The 14724-nt window shown below is 42.5% G+C and overlaps 1 long non-coding RNA gene across 2 annotated transcripts in view; it reads left to right on the top strand.

The window, feature by feature from the left end:
* The first annotated feature begins 6 nt into the window (after positions 1-6).
* Positions 7-14724, top strand: part of LOC108447099 — a 15994-nt gene continuing 1276 nt past the window's right edge. The window contains exons 1-3 of one of the 2 annotated variants that reach the window (XR_001862501.1): positions 7-266; positions 374-587; positions 13551-14159. This is a non-coding gene — a long non-coding RNA (uncharacterized LOC108447099). Of the gene's footprint in view, positions 267-373; positions 588-13550; positions 14719-14724 lie in introns of those variants that run through there. The other variant, XR_001862500.1, reaches the window with a different exon arrangement.

Raw genomic sequence — 14724 nt, forward strand, 5'->3', positions numbered from 1 at the left:
TCCCAAATTCTCACCTGGACAAAGCCTCAGTCCTCTGCCTATCCAGAGTTTCCTGCAAGAGTTGACATTAGTCTGCAAAACCCTTCATCAAAGACCTTTAGTACCTCAAATATCTCCTCACTTCCATTTTATTTTGACACCCTGAGACCAGGCAGCTGCTTCTCTCACCTCTACCTTAGAGCTCTCACAGGAGTTGTCAGCGTCACCTTCTGAAATAAGCTGAAACTCTTACTCAAAACTTCACTCTTTGGATCGCTGTGCCAACTGTACGTAATTTCCTTTTTTTAAAATTAGAAAAAAATAGGTTCAGTCTCTGAATTGCCTTTTATTTTTAGTTACCTGTTGTGTTTTTTATTTACATGGTTTTGTATAGCAAATACAACTGCTGTTCGTGACAAACACATGATTTACAAAATGAAGGATAAAGAATTGTGTCAACTAGAGATAGAGAGGAAGATGAAACAAGCACAGGAATACACAAGAGGGAAAAAGAAGCAGCAAGAACATTGTGTTCATCAGTCATGGACCCAAATTAGCCTGGGAAAGAGATGTGGAAATTATATTAACTACTCCTGTGAAAGCATCAGGTGAGTGTTCAGTCATGTGAGCAAATGAATCTTTAAAAATATGAGAAAAGAAACAGAGAACAAAACTGTGTTAGACTGCACTTATTTATAATTCCCTTAGAATATTTTTATTCCATAAAATAGACAATTTTTGCCTTGGATTAGAATTAACAGGTAAACATTTAAAATTTGTATGGTTTATCTTAGAGTTTATAATTCAGCACTGTTCTAGGAGTGGCCACACTTCCCACACCCCAAATGGGTTTGGTGCCCCTAAAGCAATTCAGGATTAATTGGCAGCGGCACAGGGTTGGCATTTTCGAGCAGTGATTGTGACATCATCCTGCATGAGCTGAATTTTCCACCTGGATGCCATCACCTGGAGTGTGCTGGGGCCCAGCTGCACAGGTGACATCCCTGTGAGAGGTGGGGTGGCTGCTGGAACAGTCAGTTCCTCCTCAAGTACTTCCTTGAGTAGTTAAAAACCACCACGACTTTCCTCCTTCTGCTTCTGCAAGGAAGAGGCATTTTCAAACTGCTGTAAGATTTTTTCCCCCTTTCAGTCAGCACAGCTGAACAATAGATAATAATAACCTTTTCCTTTTGTGTGCATGTTCTGCTCTTTTTTACTGCTTAAATAAAAAAGAGAAAAGTACAAAAATGAAACATGTTTACCCTCCAGCTGGCTCCTAGTCCTAAACTCATCCCATTATTTTACTTCTACAAGCAATGCAATTTTTTTTAAATGATGCCCTGTAGGATACAGAAGAGGGTTTTTATGCAGTCAAAACAGTCATTGCACAGAACTGAACATGGGCAGAACTGAAGTTTCAGCTTACATTAGTTTAGCTTTAAGAACCATCCATCTTTTAAGCACATAATCTGGTCTCTTCCTCCTGTAAAATCTTACAGGTTTTCTGAAGAATTCTAGCTGTAAAAAATTATGAGCTGTAACTCAGCTGTAGACAAAATAATTTATTTTCATGCACAAATCAAGGAAACAACGTCTCAAACGAAATTATTTGTTCAATAGTTGAATTCTGACTCATCTTCATAGAGATTATGGAATTGAATATGCACATTTGAACACTGGATAGACCAAAAATCCTTGGATTTTATTTAAACATGTATATCAGTGGAAATGTCAGAGCTGTATAGGCTTGGGGGCTTTGTCACATCCTTGCTCTTGGTTCTGCTTCTCCATAGTGACATTTAATACAAGGAATCCTTGTTCTCACCATGGCTGCCTAAAGCCTGGGATATTTTTTGAGGTCTTTCTTCAGATTTATCCTCTTTATTTGTTAGTTTGGGATTTCTTTTTTCTAATAGTACATATCTCACTGCATTAATCTTCTCCAAGCAGAAGCATCACTTCTGGACAATTAGCTCAGAGTATCTTATGGCAACATGATACAGCAGGAGCACGTACTACTTCTTTACTCTGTGTGTTGTTACCTTGTAAGTACAGAAAGTAGTTAAAAAAAGGCTCAGTGAGTGTAGAAACAGAGTTTCCAGAAGTGATAATGGCCCCTGCTAAGGCACGGTGCTGTCCAGCCTTGTGGGGTGTCCAAAACCTTCATTCACTGTAGGGTGTTAAAAGAGAACTGGAATTTTTAGGGTGCTGATGACTTGAGTGTAAATACGCAAAAATAATCAAGATATGAAGTGTACAGAGGAATCATCTTCTGCTACGTGCCAGGTACAGGCTCAGAAGGTGCAGGTAGGAAAGCGATGCTGACAATCCACACCACCAAATATTCCCGGTGTCGCTGCTCCTGCCGTCGTACATCCCGGATTCCAGCTCATTACAGAGGGGTTTGAGCTCATGTTTAAGGAAATCTTCACTAGAAGGAAGCCTGAAAGCATCCAGCAGGCTGGCTTAGTAACTTCAGCACAAGGGAAAGTGCTGAGCTTTCCAGGAGTTCCATGAATGGACGAGGGGAGTCTTTTTAAAGGTTTATGAAGTCCTTCTTTCTCCCTGTGTCTGAGAACTCCGATTGAAGTGAAAGGAACCTCTGTCCTATTCATTCAAAGGGGGTTTTGTCAGGAAAAAAGAGCTTGATCAAAGTAGCCAGTAAGCATGCTTAGTGCCTAATGTTCAGAGTTAATGTATCATTCCCAACCATTTCTATTTCCAATTATTCCAAGGGTTTAGGGAACTGGCAGCCTGCGCATTTTCCCCTCTAAGGTCACCAAAACCTACCAGCCAAACCCTGAAATCCAGTATGGAGTAGCTTCCTGGGAGATTTAAAGCTCTGCATGAAAATTATAAAAGTTGAAAATGGAATTAAAATCTTGAGCCCAACGCCGAATAAAACGAAATAAAAGGGCAGCTATGAAAATAGCAGATTTCCCAAATTACAGCAGGAAGGGACAATGATGAAAAGCAGCAGGAAGCTCCTGATTTGAGAGTTTTACATCAAAACTATTTGTGTCAAGAAAAAGGTTTAAAATGAAAGGGAATTGTGCTTTGTGTGTGGAGGTTACCACAGTCATCGGGAGCTCTTTAAAGGAACCTGCTGCAGCTGTTTCCTGTAGCATAAAATCTTGGATTCTGACTCAAAAGATAAATCTACTCTTGACTGTGCCTGGGCTCTTTTACAACCCAATTCAACCAGTGAGTTAACAATAATGCATATATGAAACCAGGTGAATTTGGTTTGGAATTATCAAGTAAAGCCATTGGGTACCTGCACGAGTGCAGCTCAAAACCACAGAAATCTGGGATTTTACCACCAGAAAAAAGGTAACTTTACAATGCAGTGACCAGTGAAGAAAATAATGTTTATGGCTGGAACTAGAAAAGGAGTGTTAAAATCAGTACATGATAAGGATGGTATTTATGCCCTTTCACTTTGGAAAATAAGAGTAGAGAGATTTACTCAACTGTCATTTAGAAAAAAATAGCAGAGAAAAATCATGAAAACCAAGTTTACAAATGTACACGAATTTATCCCAAAATCTCACACCTCAGGAGTCAAACACAAGATAATTTTATTTTTTTTTAAAAATCAACGTGTTTTGAGGACATGGGAACTCCCCAGTTTGTGTGAAAAAATTAAAGCGACTCCCATCCTGCAACTTAAAATATCAATAAAGGCTCATGGAGCCTTTCAATGCTCATGGAGCATTGAAAACTGTTTTTATTTTTATTCAGATTTCAGGAGCCAGAGTGAAAGACTTGCCATAAAGGGGACTCTGGAAAACTCTGCCCTAGAAGTAAGAGGTGCTCCCTTTCCTCCTCAGAGCTCTGTAGTTCTGCTGGATTTCAGCACAAGGGTAGAAGTGGGGTTGCTTTCTAAAAATAAATTCTCAGGCAACTATAAAATCATAAAATCACAGAATCTCAGAATGGCTTGGGTTGGAAGGGACCTTAAAGGTCATCTAATTCCAACCTCATTCCATTGGCTGGAACACCTTCCACTAGATAAAACTGAGAAATTAGGAAATACACCAAGTGTACCTTTTATAAAAATAAAGCCACCTAAAAGCTTACCTAAAAAACCCCAACAACACCCCCTTGACAATTGCTGTCTTCTGGATTAATGGCCTGGATACAACAATTTTTCTTACTGATCCATAATGGCAACATTTTCCCTGCCCACCTTGCTCTGAGGTTGATGCCACTGCTTTGTGCTGATGTGGAGTGGCAGGACCCACTGGAGTGGGAATGTTTCATGGCTCCATGCAGGGAAAACCCTTAAAACCCCCAAAAATCTCTGCAGAGCTTATCCCCAGCTGGGGTAGAACCATTGTGAGAACCATTTCCTGCTCATCCCCTCTGTGCAGAAAAAACTCCTCAAAGCCTTTCCCTGTCCCAAATTGCCGGTGCCAATTGGAGTCAGGAGATGTTTCTCTAGAAAGGAAGATTTTCCCTTTATCTGACTCTGATGCAAATCAGAGAGAAACTTCTTGTCACTCGTATGGGAGCGGTGTCATTGTGTGCTCTGTACTTCCCCCATTTTCCTGCAAAATGGGGCTGGAAGCCATCACTGCAAAGCCTGAGTCTCTCAGCAACGTTGCTGTGCATCAAGAAACCAAAATATTTGCTGGGCTGCAAGAAGAGTCAAAAGGAAAATGAAAGTGTTTCGTTGGCAATGAGGAGTGGGGACAATGTTTGCAGTACTCTGTGCACACATTTGTAATAACAAAAGGAAGTTTTGAGCTGTCATGGGGAGTTATGCAATCAACATGCAGATTGAAAGATGTATTCAAGCTTCACATTCCTGTACTTCCTTGTCAAAGGGTTTTTTAAGAAAATAGTGTAAAAAAAGGCACTTTTACTATGCAGACATCAGTCACAGCAAAGCTGATGCAGTATTCCCACTTCCAAATTGCTATTCAGCCCTGTTCATTGAGATCTGCTGCTCCATGTACTACCAGGTCTTCATAAATACACAAATGCTCTGGAAGAGCTGCTCCAGGAATGTCACACCTTTACAGCAGCTCCTGCTTCCTCAGGAACAGTGGGAGCCATGCTCAGCTCAGGAATTTCTTCTTAAATAAAGTCCCCATCCCTGGAGGTGTTAAGGAAAGACCGGATGTGACAGTTGACAAAGTGGTGATCACTCATAGGTTGGACTCAGAGGTCTTCTCCAATCAAATAGATTCTGTGATTCTGGAATATTTGTGGAATATTTGTGGCTCTCAGGGCACTGCAACACCCAGCTTCCAGAAGCCCAGATCCTTGGGAAGAGGCAGGATTTATGGGAGAGCCAATGCAGAGAGGAGCAGGAACAGCTGAAAACTTCAAAGAGAGCTGAAGAGGTGCCCAAACCACGTGGGACCAGTTCTGTGGAGCCTGCACAGACATCCCGTAGGGAAATCAGGGAATGTCACAGGCGTGGGAATTTCTAACCCTGAAATCCTAAAAAATCCTATGAGATTACAAAAAAGGACATTGCTTCTGGCTACTCCAAGTATAGGAAAAAAATCTTCTAAAACAAAAGAATGGCTGGGTTTGGTAATGTTTCTGCAGGTACCTGAGTTGTGTCACTAATTAATCATTCTTGGAAACAAAGGAGAAATAAAGGAGTGGAAAATAATGCCATTATATAACAGGAAAATTGCGTCAGGGTTTCACTCTTCAATTGAAAAAAAATGCCAGTGCAATAGGTAGGTTTTCAAGGAGCCCAAATTAATCCATTCCCATTTTCCCCCAAGTATTCAGTGGTTGGTTGTTAATTAATTTCTTTGCACAATTCTCTCTCGATTTTAAACACACAGATATTTTGTGAGCTTTTCCTGAAGTCACAGGTTAATCCTTTCGAGGGAAATGATCCATAAAGCTGCAAGAAGTTGTAATCCCAACCTGTCCGGATTATCCAAACTCCATTTGTAAGGTACCAAGCTTAAGCAAACAGTGACCTCAGGTCACCTGGGACACATTAAAATATTCTAACTTGGGAAGTTATGGTTCCATGCCCAGCTTTCCTTTCCTGCTGGCACTTCTTTAATAGCAGGTTTTGTTCTGCTCCATTACCAGCTGGAAAGAGAACAGGTTCTCCCCATGACAGGACAACCTCAACAAGGAGCTGTAGGTCTTGGCACAGCATGGAGTTATTGATTTCCTGAAGAGCAGCTCTCAGGTCTCCATTCCACTGTGGGAGAGACTTGGTGGTGTTTAAGCAGCACCCCTGGTGCTTTTCCTTCTCCCCAGCTCGGGGTGGGAGTGGAGCCGTTGTCTGCTGCGGCATCGGGAGATTGGCTGATCATTTTCCCCATGGATCCTGCTGTGGTTTGGCTGCAATTTGCCAATCTCATTTCTGCATTTGGCTTATTCCCATGGACACATCATCATGCAGGGCATGCTTGGAATATACTAAATTCCATTTTTTCGTCTTTCAGCCATAGCTGTAATGTGTCAGTGCTTACAGGGTTCATTTCACTGTGATGTTCCTGCACGAGGCGGGGAGGAGCTGGAGCTATGGATGCATCCAACCAAACCCTGTTTCCATCTGCCATGTGATTGATAATCTATAATTTATTATAACCATCCCCACCTCAGTTCCTGCCCTTCCTTTCAGTATAATTTCACAGCTGTTTTTGTTCTATTTTTGGAAATGGTTTTATTTACGTTGCCTGTTTTGTGTTCAGCTTTTAAATTATAATTTCAGGTAAATTCCTGTTATCCTCTTTCAGGGAAAATTGGCCCTGTTAATGTAAAGAGCCATATGGTGTCAGTTGAAAAGATTCAGTGCAAATTTGATATTGGCATAGGAATCAAGCAAGATAAAAAAAATCTTTGGGAAAGGTCGAGTTGGTGTCAGCAGTGGCAGAGCAGAGGCTGTGGTGACACTGAGCCGTGTGGGTGGCGGTGGCATCACTACATCCAGGGGGAGTTTGCTACTCCAAAACCTCCCAAAAGCCAGTATTTAAAATTCATTTAGAAACAGACTTGAGAAAACAAGTTTAATTTCATGTCTGTCCAGCAATCCCTTTAGGTCTGTTGCTGACAACATAAATCCGTGTTTTAACTCAGAATTAAGAGAAGTTTTCCTTCTCCAGTTTTGCTTTGACAAGTTTGCAATATAAATCTTATCTATATAAATCTGATGTGCAAACTTTCCTGAATGTATTTTAAAAGTATCTTATTTAAGCAAGTGCTTAATTCAAGCATGACATGTGATTTGCCAAACAAACTTATGACTAAGGCAACACAGAGTGAGTTCAGTAGGACCAAAATTTGCTCCAGTGTGATTCATCAATGAGTAAGAGTGATGCTATCTGGAGTTTTAATCTAAGTACAGATTTGAATAATGACCTGAATTTTTTGGAAGAGCAGCTAGCTAAGCAAGAAAAGGGGGAAAAAAATCTGTAAAGAATTCTGTGCTTGATATCACCACCTATTTTCAGCTGTATGAGTCAGTGAGCCATCACATGGATTTGCACAGAAATATCAAAGCAAATCCCACTTCAAACCCACACCACTTCCCAATATATACCCTCACTCATCGATCCCAACAAACCAGGGAACGTCTGTTTGTCTGAAATAAAAGAGAGCAGGGCTACAGGAACAATGAACTTTCTTAAAACAAAGCCCCTCATTTTCTGCGAAACTCCTGCCTAGGCTGATTTACCGAGAAGAAATAGCAGTCCAAAAGTGCCACTTGCTGAGCTCAATAAGTGGAGTTGTTCCGACGTGTGCAGAGACCCAGGGAGGGAAATTGTTTTGCAAAATTGCTAAAAAAATTGTCTAAACTGGCAGAGATGGCAACGTGTGCAAATATTCCTTAATAACAATGATTGAGAGAGCTGCAGCTGCCAATGCAAGACGTGAAACCCAACACATTTCTTCAATATTAGGAGCTTATTGGGATATAAATGGGAGCTGCCTCTGGATCCTGGGGAGGAACATCATTTGTAGTGGTTCATATTATGAGACATGAAGGCAATTACTTGCTTGAAGAAAACACAACTCAGTCTGTTACAGAATAGTTCTGCTCAGTCCCATCCTAGAGGAAGATGAAGCTTTGACAGACTTTCATTTTTTTTCCAGAATATTCTGCAATGTTTTGCAAGTTGCTGCCAGATGTGAAGTTCTCTGGAAATTCAAAGAAGGATTTAGGCAATATTTTAATATGGTATTCAGAATGGCAATGTTTACACGCCAGATGAAAAAACCAGATTATTTTGTACTTTTATTTCTTTTATTGATCAGAAGATCCTCTGTGGATTTATAAATCCTACTGCCTTAGGATGTCCTACTCTTCTCTAATAGTTTATAAACCCCTGTAACTGAAGATTATTAGGATCTCTCACTATAAAGAGGATTTATCTGTGAATCAACAAGCAAACAAAGAGGAGAAATAGAAAATGACACTGGGTCATCATCTCATTAGCTGGCAAGGCAGGAATCAGTCACAGGCTGGACTTGATGATCTTGGAGATCTTTTCCAACCTCAGTGATCCTGGGATTCTGTGATTCTTCCTTGCACAGGTTGAGTGTAACCTTTAGCTGGGAGTTCTTCAATGCCAGATGAACCAGAACAGGCGAGTACGAAACATTCAAGTACAAGGAGAAATTGCTACTTTAGGGGAAGCAATGCAGGAAAGCTCCTGTTGGGAAAGTGCTGGTTGTCAGAGTAGGACCTTAAAACCCATCCCATTCCACTCCTGCCATGGGACACCTTCCACTATCCCAGGGTGCTCCAAGGACCGTCCAACCTGGCCTTGGACACTGCCAGGGATCCAGGGGCAGCCACAGCTTCTCTGAGTCATGGATCAGGGCTCTGTGCTGTGGAAAAGATGCTTTTTAGAACAAAAAGACACTCAAAGCCCTCAAAAGATGGGAAATGTGAGTGAGGAAATGCATGTGCCACGTTATTCTGGACAAAATGGACCATCCCACACAGGCTGTTTAGGAAGCAGCTGGAGCTGCTGTTTGGGAGTTCTACCTGCAAGTACATTTCTCTGACTTCCATGGGCAAAGCCACACCCTCAGCGAGGGGCACATTCCTGCAGGGAGCTGCCAGGGTTCTGACACTGCCAGCACCGGGAATATGAATGGCACAGGGAAGTCAATCCCCATCCAGCCATTCCTCTGTCATGGGCATGAGGGCACAAACCGTGTGGCACAAGCTCTACCTTATGTGTCTTCTTGAACAGCAACATTAATTTCATCTTCATCTATTTTATATCAGTATTTTTGATTTTGAAATCCAGTGCCACATACTAATTCTAGTTCTTAGTGTCAACATTGTGAAAATCAAATCAAATCAAATCTGATTGACTGGAGACAACCTATAAACAGCTACACACTTTAGTTGATTCCAACAGGAGCAAAAGCTCCAAGTGTGGCTCAGATGATCTGAAGGTGTTCAGGAGAGAAACAGCCATGTCCTGCTGAGACTACTGAGAAGTGCTACTCCTCCTCCTCAAATACCAAACAAATCTCCCAATAGGGCAACCAACAGCTGCCCAAACGACCAATGATTGGAAAAACAATCGTAGGGAGAGAGAGGAGAGGTGTGTGTCCTGCCTGCTCCGATGGAATGAAGGCTGGAGAGGGATGTGATTGCTGGCTGGAGAGGTAGCAGCGATCACTCATCCAGTGGGAGAAGCTGAACAACTCTCAGAGCAGATGAAAACCAACGCTGAGGTTGGAAATCAGGAGACAATTGCTACTGTGGGGTGATGTCCCAATCAGAACAACAGGAAGAAAAAGTCAAATCTGCTCTGATGGAGCTTAAAAACTTCCAAAGATTATTTTGTGCTCTGCTTGGTGGCACTGGCTGAGGCTTCCCCACAGGCAGAGCCGTTGCACCACTATTTTGGGGCTGGAATTTTTGGGTTTAAGCAAAACATTTTAGCTTCGGTGATGCAGCAAAACAAGCAAGGTCTCCTCCTGGCACTGGGAGCCAGAGCTGTGGAGCAATTGGGAAAAGCAGTGAGATTGAAGGGAGAAATAAATCTCCAAATGTCTTTGGGAGCCTTTGTGGAGGGGCAATCCAATTTTCATGGAGCAGTTAAGCCCTGACCCAGACGTGTGAGCAGGGAACTGTGGCAAGTCCTCGCCAGGGTGGGTGGGAGCAGAGTAAATTTAGCTGGGTTTGTTTGGAGATCAGACTGTGCTTCTCACACTCTGCTGAGGAGATGCTCCAGAAAATCTTCCAAACACCCCCGTGTTTCTGAACTCTGAGAAGTTGAATAGGTGCAATTGTCTGCAGGGCTGAGGGAAGAGTTCGCGCAGATTTCAAACAAAAACCATATTGTGCGACTGGAGTTAAAAGCAGCAATTTCTGAGACAAGGAAACTTTAGATTGGTGGTTATTTACCTGATGGGTCTCCATGCCCTTCTGCAGCACCACCAGCAGCTGATTGAAAAGAAACCTTGCTTTCCAACTTTCCTTTTTCTGAGAAGTGGAAACGTTAAGCCATTTTACTCTTTCTTTGGTTCCAGAAAAAAGTAGAAGAGAATATGAACTTCTGATCAGTTGTGCCTTACCAGGGCTTGGTTTTATTGAAGAAGGAAGTAGAAATAAACTTCTTTGAAGGTAAAAAGTTAGGAGGCCTCTAACTGAGGGACATTTTAAAGAAGTCTCATTCCAGCTTTTAAGGATCATTAAAAAAACTCATGAACCACTCTATGGGCCTGATAATTAAAGGCCGTCTAATTAGTTACAGCTCTGGAAGACACGTTAATGATCACATTTTGGGAAGACCCTGGATATTGTCCATTCAGATCAGCTGAAGGTGCCTCAACAGCTGCACTCAGGGAGCCTCCCACTGATGTCTGAGGTGAAGGGATAACCCTGCTTTCCCTGTAAATGGGAACAGGTGGGGCTGAAGGAAGGGAGCACAAAACCCATCTTCTCTTTTCCCCCTTTCCCAGGGTGGAAAGGGACCCGCCTTGGCCTGGCCCAGCTCGCACTGAGGAGTCTCCTGGCTCTGATCAGCTCGTGGAGAAAGGACATTTGCTCTTCTGAAAACTCTTGACATCTTTGAGATGTTCATCTCCTAAAAGTTTTGAGATCCAATTCAATAACCTATTCCACTTTCCTTTTATTCAGTAACTGTGCTCATTTTGCTGCAGGTCCAGTGATCCTCAGGATACCCTTCATTCACTCTTGCTGTTTAATCCATTATTTTATCGGATACTTAAGTCATCCTTATCAGGCAGTTAATAAGAGGGCCCTTGTCAATAGCTAATGGCAACATCTTCCTCTGGAAACCAATTAATGGAAGTGCAGCATTCCTGTCCTTTGGAATGTGGCTCAGTTCAAAGCTCTGGCTAACAAAGCACAAGAAATCATTACAAAACACACACAGGTGCTTTGGGGTTTGTTAGGAAATGTCCTTTGTCCTTTGGATATTTAGGAATTGCTTAATATAAAATTATCTTTTAAAAAGTGAAACTCTTTCAGCCTCAGCTCTGGAAGGTGTTCTTAATCACCCACAGTGTTCCACAGAGCTTGACCTTAAATGTACAGAGATGTTTTTACAAGGCTGAGGCCCCGACCCGGTGATGGGAATGTTCCTGCCATGGGGAGGGACAGCTCCCACTGTCCCAGCTTGCTCCAAGACCCCTCCAACCTGGCCTTGGACACTTCCAGGGATCCAGGGGCAGCCACAGCTTCTCTGGGAATTCCATCCTAGCCCCTCCCCACCCTCACAGCCAGGAATTCCTTCCCAATATCCCACTGAATCCTGCCATCCCGCAGTTTGAAGCCATTCCCTCTTGTCCCCTCCATTCCCTGTTCCTTTGACACGGAGGATGCGGCGCAGGCACAGCAGAGAGAGCTCAGTTCGGGGCACAGCCGTGATAACATCTTGTTGTACACATTCCGTAATTAATTTTAATTTACTTAATTAAGAATTGAGTCTTTGGGGAAGGAAGATGAAAAAGTTCCTTCATAAACTGACAATGGGCGATTGTTCCCAGCTCCTTATCCTGGAGGCACGGGGGATAATGGGAGCTATAGAAACCCTTGGACAGATTGATTATATGGATGTGATAGGAATCCCCCGGCACTTGCAGAGTAATGGGCACCTCCTCGCTCTTCCCTCACCACTCCCCATCTTCCCAAGGAATCCAACTCGGGTTCAAAACACGGAAAATTAAAATTTCTCCACAAAAGAACATTTTCATTTGAAGACTCACGGCTTGGGACGTTACTGAAGTGGGCATGGATTTAACCCTTGCCAGAAAAATCAACCAAACATTAAATCAGCGGACGACAGAAGTTGGGGAAATGATGTTATTAGTATTCGAACGTGGAAATTCCCAATACTTTTCCCTGGCATCCATAAAAATAAAATGATATAAAAGAAATCCGACAGATGTAGCGTCATATGGAGTTGCTTAATGGCAACGCTCAGCCTTGCAAAAAAAAGATTTACAGCCACAGTCACTACTAAAACTTGACATTTGCATTGAATAATTCATCATTTGCTGCTTGCTGGGCTTTGTTGCCTTTCTTTTATTCCTCAGTGTTATCAGCTCTGCTCTCAGCAAAGCCAATCAGTTCCAACAAATGCAGATATTTTGTTGTTACTCCCAAAACTTGACTTTGTTTTTAGCTAAACCCAGCTTAAATCTGGTGAGGACTCCTTGCCTGTCACAGATTTGATTTGCACCATTACCGGCCTGCAGCCTAATTCCCCCCCAAGTATTCCAAGCATTTTAACAAGGATCACATGTGGCTTGGACATGTGTTTCCATGCCTACGTGTGCCTCACATTAGGACAAACTCCTTCCACCTCGCTCTTTGTATGGATGCAGCTGAGGACACTCCTGATCTGAGGATAAAAGGTGTTGGAAGCCACAGCTGGACCCAACATCTGGACAGAAACTTGTCAAAGTGGGTGTTAAAGCAGGACTTTATGGGCAATTTTATAAAGTCATTGTCCCCTTGCTGGCTTTAGGGTGGCAAATACCACACTTGAACTTCCATTAATCTCCCGAAGTTTCTCCAAATTCGTAAAATATATATTTTAAAATATTTATTTATTTATTGTCTAACACTTTGTTCTGTGTTTTTTTATCGTTGTCATAACCAAGTTGTAAATGCCAAATGTTTATTCCTTCCCAAAATCCCACTTGTCATCCCCTATTTGTTACTTTGGTTTATGAAACTCTTAAGACCAAGTCTGGGAACTATAGATTCTCCTTTTGGTCCCAATTAAACCAATGAGGGTATAGGATAGGATAGGATAGGATAGGGTAGGGTAGATCCCACTTGTCATCCCCTATTTGTTACTTTGGTTTATGAAACTCTTAAGACCAAGTCTGGGAACTATGGATTCTCCTTTTGGTCCCAATCAAACCAATGAGGGTTTAGGATAGGATAGGATAGGATAGGGTAGGGTAGGATAGGATAGGATAGGATAGGATAGGACAGGATCTTTTTTTTATTTTTCAAATTTAAATCTTCACTTTTTCCTCGGAAGCAGAGAGCTCAATCCCATGACTGAGAGCAGATAATGACAACCCCAAAACTTTGTTATAAACTTTGTTATTTTTATGACTTTTTCTCTCTCTAGAGAAAAATCATTGAGAGAAGCAATAACTTATTTTCCTGGAAGTGAAAAGGAACTGTATTTCTGCTGGGAGTTCAGAATTGCTTCTCCTTCACAAAGGCCTCAGATGATTGTGGTTTGATGAGACAGAAACTTCTGAAGTGGGATTAAGAAAATGTCTGTTCTAGCATCCTGTTTTGTGCCTGGAAAGTTGGTTCCTCCCAGCACAGACCCTGCAACCCACTCCCTGATCACCTGCTGCAGGTCCAAGTGAAGCAGGAACCAGCTGGGTAAAAATTTTGTGGTTTTGTGACCCAAGGAATTGGTTCTTCAGCTATTTAGGCAATTATCAGTGAAGGACTTCCCACTTACCTGCACCATGGAAGCGGATGTGGCTGGAAAAGCCTTTGTTCTCTCATCCCACTTTGTACCTGGTTCACCACCCCACGGCTCAGCCCAGGACCTCTCATTGGGATCCATTCCTGCCTGGAATTTTGGAACTCCAGCTGACAGTGCTTGTGCACAGTGGTTCTCTTCGACTTGTGCCAACCTGTGCCAGTGCTTCCCCAGGATTTTACACAGGAATACGTGAGGATACTCCTGCTCTTCCTTCCCTGCCCCACTTCATCCAGTGTAAGTCAAAACCCGTCCCACTTCCCAGATCTTTCCCAAAGCAGGAATTTCCAGAAAGTACTATTCTAATTATATGTAGGTTTTTTTCCAGTTCTAAATCCTACCCCTTATCTCCCTTTGGGATGACACTCAATTACAGCCAAATCCTTATCTTGCAGCAGGTAAAAACGTGGGAGATGGAATCTCTCCAGGATCTTCTTTCACAGGGGGGGATTCCAAATCAAATCTTGGATTTTTTAATTATTATTTTTTAAACAAAACAACAAAAATTGCTTTGAACTGTTCACAGCCAAGACCTGGCAGAGGGAAATGAGGGGTCTGAGCTCCCACTGCTTTCAGATACCGAGCCGATACAAAGTGTCACCATTCCAGGCTAAAGGAGAGGTTGTAATGCAGGGTACACGGGGCTGGTGGGAATTTCTGGGAGTTGGACACTCAGGCAACATTTATGGCATCACCACCAACCCAGCCCCAGGCTGCCCGTGAGTCTGAGCAATATTTAAGGACATACAAGAGCATGGAATTGCTCTTCATCCTCGGGAGCACAAGGATAACCAGACACCAG

Source organism: Corvus brachyrhynchos, unplaced genomic scaffold, assembly GCF_000691975.1.
Source record: "Corvus brachyrhynchos isolate BGI_N302 unplaced genomic scaffold, ASM69197v1 scaffold45, whole genome shotgun sequence".
In the NCBI taxonomy this organism is placed as follows: Eukaryota; Metazoa; Chordata; class Aves; order Passeriformes; family Corvidae; genus Corvus; species Corvus brachyrhynchos.